The sequence below is a fragment of the Salmo salar genome, chromosome ssa10, assembly GCF_905237065.1.
Source record: "Salmo salar chromosome ssa10, Ssal_v3.1, whole genome shotgun sequence".
In the NCBI taxonomy this organism is placed as follows: domain Eukaryota; kingdom Metazoa; phylum Chordata; class Actinopteri; order Salmoniformes; family Salmonidae; genus Salmo; species Salmo salar.
Genome location: NC_059451.1, coordinates 54,466,575 through 54,474,928, shown reverse-complemented (window position 1 = coordinate 54,474,928; position 8,354 = coordinate 54,466,575). Strand labels below are relative to the sequence as shown.

Sequence of the window (8,354 nt, the reverse complement as noted above, 5' to 3'; positions counted from 1 at the left end):
AAGCTCCATTTGTGTGTTTTGGAAAGAGGATATGGATAGATCAGTAACATTTCTACCACACGTCCTCAAGTAGCGGCCATATTTTGATGATACATTTATCAATAACAGTTCATGTTGTACTGCACTTTCCCAATGTTCCACGGGTTCTAGGTTACAAACTCTGTCTTTCTGTTAGATGTTTGTATTTATCTGTAAACACACTTGTTGACGCTAGCCACATCTCTTTTGACTTCCTGTTATCATGATTTAGATTATCCCAGAAAGGTGAAGAGGCAATGTCAATGTCAAGGTCCATGTGAGACCGAAAGACTGACAAGAGACATGACCGTGATGTCTAAGAGTACTGTACACACTCCCATTGTTGTTTACCCTGCCATTGGTATCTGCAGACAATACAGGCATACAAGAAGTAAATTACATTACATGGATTACTCACAAAAAAACCTGTCATCAATTGGCCTGTTGCCACGGAAACAAACATACTTTTATGTAACTCTGAAGTTAAAGATTGGTGTTAAGAAGAGCGATGACTTTTTTAAAGGTCCGACTGAACTGTTACTTCTGCTTTTAACCCAACCCCTCTGAATGACACACACACACACACAGGTTTTGGATAGGAGCCGGCGGGGCGTCACACTGGGGAGCTGCTGTTGTGTGGGATTAAGTGCCTTGCTTAAGGGCACAACTGCAGGCAATGGCATCTAGGATTTGATACCAGTAACCCTCCTGGTTGCTGGCTCGCCTCTCAAACCTCTAGGCTACCTGCCGCCCGTATTAGTTCATGACCTCAATATTTTTTTACAATGTAGATCAATCCGGTCATTTAACCTTTCCTTGTTCCTAAATACATGTCAGTAATTTCCAGTGTCTGTCACTTACTGTATATTTTAACAATTTGTCAGAGGTTAAATGGCCTCAGGTTGGAACTTTTCTGATGTGTATTAGAATACAAGTTGGAGCACGTGTCAAGGTAGGTCACGATGGTGACACAGAATGGGGGACCTCTCGCCATTCAGGACCAAGGCCTTGGTTTAGAAGGTGCAGGTTGTGTGTCCTCTCCTGCACAGATTGTTTGCGTTTTTTCTTCTGTCACTGCAATTGAGGAGGGGGGGGAGTAGGAAAAAGGTTAGGTGGATGTGAAGCTCCTATTATCATCCATCTCTGCCTGGCTTCCACAAGCAGCTTGTTTCTAAGCTGCAACCTAGCCAAGCATGAAGGGAATATAATTTCAGCCAATCTCCCGGTAGCTTGGGTGCACAGAAAGCCATTGTAGGCCAGCAAAATGGCCACAATAGACTCACCGGCCCCCCCCGATAAAGATCTGCATAGGTAATGCCAGGGCTGCAATAAATGCAATTTTTGCTTCCCTCGCATTCAACCAAACTCCCTCACTGCTCTGACCACTGTTTGTCCCTTGCCATTGAAAGTGATGGATAGCATTTTTTCTTCGCGTATAATTGCAAGGGCTGGAGAATGGTCGGAAATTGATTAATTTCCTCTGTGAATAATACATTACCCGGACATTTCTTTACTGTTTATCTGGTCACGCAGCCAACAGCTTTGTTTGGTCTCTTAAACTTTCCAACTCCTCGTTGCCTTTTGAAAAGGGTCGTGGAACAGAAAAAGCCTCCAGTCATATTGATAGTGTCTAAGGAACTATAACTTTGAATATCAAAAGCTGAAGGGAGGGCAGTTGACCAAGCTTCGCACATTGGCTATTGTATCTGAATATATAGCTAGGATGATGAAATCTAGCCTACTCAAATGGAATAGTCATTCATTTGAAAAGGATATACAATATACCAGTTGGTAAATCATCTCATTTATCTTCTTCTATAACTGTTTTATAATCTAGTCCACTCTCCTACAGTATGTAACCTTGAAACCTTTTGTTTGGTAGCTACGTGGCTGCAACATAAACCTTTTGTTTGGTAGCTACGTGGCTGCAACATAAACCTTTTGTTTGGTAGCTTCGTGGCTGCAACATAAACCTTTTGTTTGGTAGCTACGTGGCTGCAACATAAACCTTTTGTTTGGTAGCTTCGTGGCTACAACAACCTTTTGTTTGGTAGCTACGTGGCTGCAACATAAACCTTTTGTTTGGTAGCTACATGGCTGCAACATAACCTTTTGTTTGGTAGCTACGTGGCTGCAACATAAACCTTTTGTTTGGTAGCTTCGTGGCTGCAACATAAACCTTTTGTTTGGTAGCTTCGTGGCTACAACATAACCTTTTGTTTGGTAGCTACGTGGCTGCAACATAAACCTTTTGTTTGGTAGCTACGTGGCTGCAACATAAACCTTTTGTTTGGTAGCTACGTGGCTGCAACATAAACCTTTTGTTTGGTAGCTACGTGGCTGCAACATAAACCTTTTGTTTGGTAGCTACGTGGCTGCAACATAAACCTTTTGTTTGGTAGCTTCGTGGCTACAACATAACCTTTTGTTTGGTAGCTTCGTGGCTGCAACATAAACCTTTTGTTTGGTAGCTTCGTGGCTACAACATAACCTTTTGTTTGGTAGCTTCGTGGCTGCAACATAAACCTTTTGTTTGGTAGCTTCGTGGCTACAACATAACCTTTTGTTTGGTAGCTTCGTGGCTACAACATAAACTTTTGTTTGGTAGCTACATGGCTACAACATAACCTTTTGTTTGGTAGCTTCGTGGCTGCAACATAAACCTTTTGTTTGGTAGCTACGTGGCTGCAACATAAACCTTTTGTTTGGTAGCTACGTGGCTGCAACATAAACCTTTTGTTTGGTAGCTTCGTGGCTGCAACATAAACCTTTTGTTTGGTAGCTTCGTGGCTACAACATAACCTTTTGTTTGGTAGCTACGTGGCTGCAACATAAACCTTTTGTTTGGTAGCTACGTGGCTGCAACATAACCTTTTGTTTGGTAGCTACGTGGCTGCAACATAAACCTTTTGTTTGGTAGCTACGTGGCTGCAACATAAACCTTTGTTTGGTAGCTTCGTGGCTACAACATAACCTTTTGTTTGGTAGCTACGTGGCTGCAACATAAACCTTTTGTTTGGTAGCTTCGTGGCTACAACATAACCTTTTGTTTGGTAGCTACGTGGCTGCAACATAAACCTTTTGTTTGGTAGCTACGTGGCTGCAACATAACCTTTTGTTTGGTAGCTACATGGCTGCAACATAACCTTTTGTTTGGTAGCTTCGTGGCTGCAACATTGCCAGGAATAATGCCAGTGTGTAGTCACAGGGTTATAATTGTTTGGATATGACTCAATTCCAATGGAAAGAATACAGAATATTTAATTTTCAAAAATGTGGAGGGGAAAAAACACAGTTATTGATGATCACTTGAACTGTTATAGAATACACTGGAGCTGTGTAGCAATACATATTTGCATTGTCTGACCTGAAAGGATGCTATTTCAGGGTGCTGTGAATCTAGCCACAATATACATACTCACCTCCTGTCAAATCTACCCCAATCTACCGCAAAACAGATGCCTCAACTTGAAGCTATGGAGTTGATGAGGGACTCTGTGTAGAGATCAAAACAAGTTGTTTGAACAGGAAAACAACGTGTTATATTTTTCACAATGAAAAATGTGACTGTAACAAAACATCTATGTTTTTGATCAGTGTTGGTATGTCAACAAAATTTCAACCTCATATCTGAAAAGCACTGAAACCTGTGTTCCATAATGATTCAAATAGGTTACATGTCCCAAATGATTGAACAACATTATCCTAATATTTTTTATTACCTTTATTTAACTAGGCAAGTCAGTTAAGAACAAATTCTTATTTTCAAAGACAGCCTAGGAACAGTGGGTTAACTGCCTTGTTCAGGGGGCAGAACGACAGATTTTTACCTTGTCAGCTCGGGGATTCAATCTTGCAACCTTTCAGTTACTAGTCCAACGCTCTAACCACTAGGCTACCTGCCTCCCCCCCTCTAACCCTTAGGCTACCTGCCTCCCCCCTCTAACCACTAGGCTACCTGCCTCCCCCCTCTAACCACTAGGCTACCTGCCGCCCCATATGAGCAACTATTGCTAGTGACCCTTTTGGAACAACTTACAAGGAAGTGACACAAGAAAGAAATGTAAACGGAATGGAATTAAATGATGAAAAAGGAAATGTATGTGGATATTACTGACGGTGGCTCCCAATAGTGCCTAATAGTCATGAAAATCCTGGAAAAGTCATGGTATTTTAAAATGGTGTTTTCCAGGCCTGGAAAGGTTTCGGAAAATGATAAAATCTGAAAAATGTATATAATAATTTCTGTTATTGTAATTTATTTTGGCACAGTTTTTAAATATTTTATGAATCCAAAAAAAAGAACAGACTAACTAGGTAGGTAGCCAATTCAAAACATATATTGTACCCTCTAGTTAACTGTTTAGCTGTATTAATGTTTTCATCAGTTCCTAAAAAACTTTCCACTGACACTTGCAAGTCGCAAATAAGGTCATACAAAGTTGATTTACTTTTTTAAATGATTCATATGATTAATTTAAACAATTTATTTTTGATTAAACTCACAATTCACTTCACCATTGTATTAGTTATGATTCGGTTCAATCGCATTGAATTGATATATTTGAATAAAAAATAATCCTTTGTGAATCGTGAACATACATTTTAGGAAAAAATATTAGATGTAGTCTTTTGTAATCTGTGGGTTTAAAACTTGTTTTTGTATATACTTCCAGTTGATTTGGGCATCTAATGTATGGGACATTGCAACTCAGTAGATGCTAGTCAACCTGTAAAGTAAGTTCTTCTAAGGTAGCTAAGATAAATATGACCCCCCCCCAAAAAAAATGTGTCGCCATTATTTGGATGTCATGTAGCAGTGTTTTACATCAAGGATGGGCAGCCATCTTCCAGGAGAGCTAATGGGTGTGCAGGCTTTTATTCTAGTCCCCCTCTAACAAACCACATTTAGAAATGAGCTGCTCAACCAAATCTTGATAAACTGTCGCTGATGTGTTTGAGCAGGGCTTGATCAAAAGCCTGCACACCCAGTAGCTCTCCAGGCTGAGGGTTGACCATGTGTTTTATACAGTTGCCTAACAGGTATTCTACTTTGCAGGGGGTTAAGTACCTTGTACAACAACAGGAGATGGTCCATGGGATCAGAGACCAGCCTCCCAGTGTTGATGACACTTACTGTTGTTATACGTACTGTACCAATTGTTAGTAATGGACATTTTGTTAAAAGTCATAGAGATCTCATGGAAAAGTCATGAAATTACATAAATCAAAATGTTGATGAACCATCCACGCAAATTATGAGGGCACACAATTTAAATTCTGAAAAGCTTCATAGGTATTTATTTCTATAATATTTCACTGTGGGAAAAGGAGCCGCAATACATGTCATGTTCAGTGTGCTTTCATATGGCTGGAATCACATTAGTCTCCAGGGATCATAAGGAAAAAATCATCTAAAACAATTGCAATGTGTATTTACAATCCCCTTCTCCAAAAGGATTACTCGTTTTCAAAGCTTTTTATCAATAGCTCTTATCAATTTATGTGCATGGAGAAGGAGAAGTGCGTGGAGAATTCTGTAATTTAAATATATATAACAAAAATAAGTTTATGCTTTTCCCACTTGAAACCTGTATGTTCGCACGAACGTATTCATGGTTTACTCTCGAGTGAAGGTGGTAGAATTATGAGGGAATTAAGTCAAGGTCAGAATACGGCGGATCTGTACACAGTCCTCCGCCACGCCTTCATTTATCTGAGTTCCAGCTCAAACGAATAGCGAATGAATAGCATGCTATTCTCATGCTTAAGTTCAAGGTCAGAATACGCATACTGCGAAAGCGCTTAAAAAGGGAATTATGTTCCATTTGCGTGCACATAACTCGGGTCGCAATCGGGGCCTTAGTGCACAAAAGGACGCTGATCTGGTTACTCATACCCTTTTCCATAGTTTTTTTCCCTCCAAACAATTTCACTTCTTCTGTCTCCAAAGTTTGTTTTCATGACCAAGTTCACAAAGCGGGGTCACAGTTTTGTTATCAGCATTGTGTGGAGAAAAAAATGATATTTAACCTAGCTAATTCAGAGGAGCTATTGCTGCTGCCCAGTAGATGTTTCCTGCGCTTGCGCTCTCTAAAGCCACAGTCCTTCTCTGGCACATCTCAGATAAAAGAATGCTGCTATTGCTGGAGGTATGAAGGACTAGGAGCAGCAATGGTTACCTAATTAACCTCTCCTGGCTCCCTCTACCCACAACACATCGCCCTGTGACTCACTTTAATAGTTGAATAACCTTTCTGTCGGTAAGACTGAGACAGGCTGAATCAAGCTATGATTTAATTAAAATATGTTCAAAGAATGTAGCTACAGAGAATATAGAAACACAAAGGTTTAGGGAGCAGGCAGAAATGACCCCTCCATTAAATACTGAAAATGACAGTGAAGCCAAGTGTAAATACACACAGGCGGAAGTAGCTAAGAGTCAGGTTGCTATTGAATTAAGTAACCTAGTTACTTTTGTGTGGTGCTTTTACGAGTTGTGCTGGATTTGTCCACCTTATTGTGCTAGTGTCCCTTTTGAGACAAGGCAGACAAATTCTATTACATTTTTTAAAACGAAACTACTGTGTTACACTTGCATTGCAGATGGACAGCATCTGCTTTCCATCAGCCTTCCCTGTGGCTCAGTTGGTAGAGCATGGTGTGTACAACGCCAGGGTTGTGGGTTCGATTCCCATGGGGGGCCAGTACAAAATTAAAAAAATAAAAATAAATGCATGAAATGTATGTATTCACTACTGTAAGTGACTCTGGATAAGAGTGTCTGCTAAATGACTAAAATGTAAACAACTTGCAGTGATTTAGTTGTATCTTACCATTCTGCAAAGTACCACAAGGGGAACAGTACATTCGGAAAGTATTCTGACTCCTTGAGTTTTTCTGATATTGATAAATATTTTTTTTTCCTCATCAATCTACACACAATACCCCATAATGACAAAGTGAAAACAGTTTTTTTTTAATTTTTGCACATTTATAAAAATAAAAAACAGAAACCTTATTTAGATAAGTATTCAGACCCTTTGCTATGAGATGCAAAATTGAGCTCAGGTGCACACTGTTTGATTGGACATGATTTGGAAAGACACACCTGTTTACATAAGGTCTCATAGTTGGCAGTGCATGTCAGAGCCAAAAGCAAGCCGTGAGGTCGAAGGAATTGTCTGTAGAGATCTGAGAAAGGATTGTGTCGAGGCACAGATCTGGGGAAGGGTACCAAAACATTTCTGCAGCATTGAATGTCCCCAAGAACTCAGCGGCTTCCATCATTCTTAAATGGAAGAAGCTTGGAACCACCAAGACTCTTCCTAGAGCTGGCCGCTCGGCCAAACTGAGCAATCGGGAGAGAAGGGCCTTTGTCAGGGAGGAGACCAAGAACCCGATGGTCACGCTGAAAGACCTCCAGAGTTCCTCTGTGGACATGGGAGAACCTTCCAGAAGGACATCCATCTCGGCAGCACTCCACCAATCAGGCCATTATGGTAGTTGCCAGATGGAAGCCACTCATCAGTAGAAAGCACATGACAGCCCACTTGGAGTTTGCCAAAAGGCACCTAAAGGACTCTCAGACCATGAAAAACAAGATGCTCTGGTCTGATGAAATCAAGATTGAACTCTTTGGCCTAAATGTCAAGGGTCACATCTGGAGGAAACCTGGCACCATCCCTATAAGGTGAATCATGGGGGTGGCAGCAGAATGCTGTGGGGATGTTTTTCAGCGGCAGGGACTGGGAGACTAGTCAGGATCAGTTATAAAAAATACAGAAAATAGATTTTGCTTTGTAATTATAGGGTGTTGTCTTGTAGATCTATGTACAATTCCTTTGACCTCATGTATTGGTTTTTGCTCTGACATGCACTGTTAACTGTGGGACCTTATATAGAAAAACATTTAAAAAAATACAGTACCAGCAGCCCCAACCCAGACTCTACTCTTCTTCTATAACTGACCCTTTGCTAAGCCCCCCCCCCCCCCTCTGACCGCTGGCGAAATCACCTCAGAATGATCTCAAACTGTGTTTCTCATAAACAATCAAATTAAACACAGACTACCCCTTGCAAATCAGGAAACTCTTGGGTATATTGTGTCTGACTGTCATTACAATTGCTTCATGGAAACCTGGTAAAATTATGTTTGTGGTGTAGCTAGCCACTAAATGGCTCTGAATTCACTGTCAGCATGCAGTCAAACCTACTAAGCACTTTTGAAGCTAATAAATTTGATGATGTCAACCGCAGATGAGAGTTATATTCCTAATATAGCCAACTCAGCCAGCTAACATACATTTCAAGTAAAAAAAAACAAGTTATATTAA

At 40.6% G+C, this 8,354-nt stretch overlaps 1 non-coding gene across 1 annotated transcript; it reads left to right on the top strand.

Annotated features, from left to right (window-relative positions):
• Positions 1–6,648: 6,648 nt before the first annotated feature.
• Positions 6,649–6,724, top strand: trnav-uac (transfer RNA valine (anticodon UAC)). Its single transcript has one exon. It is a non-coding gene; the product is annotated as a tRNA-Val (tRNA).
• The last annotated feature ends 1,630 nt before the right edge of the window (positions 6,725–8,354 follow it).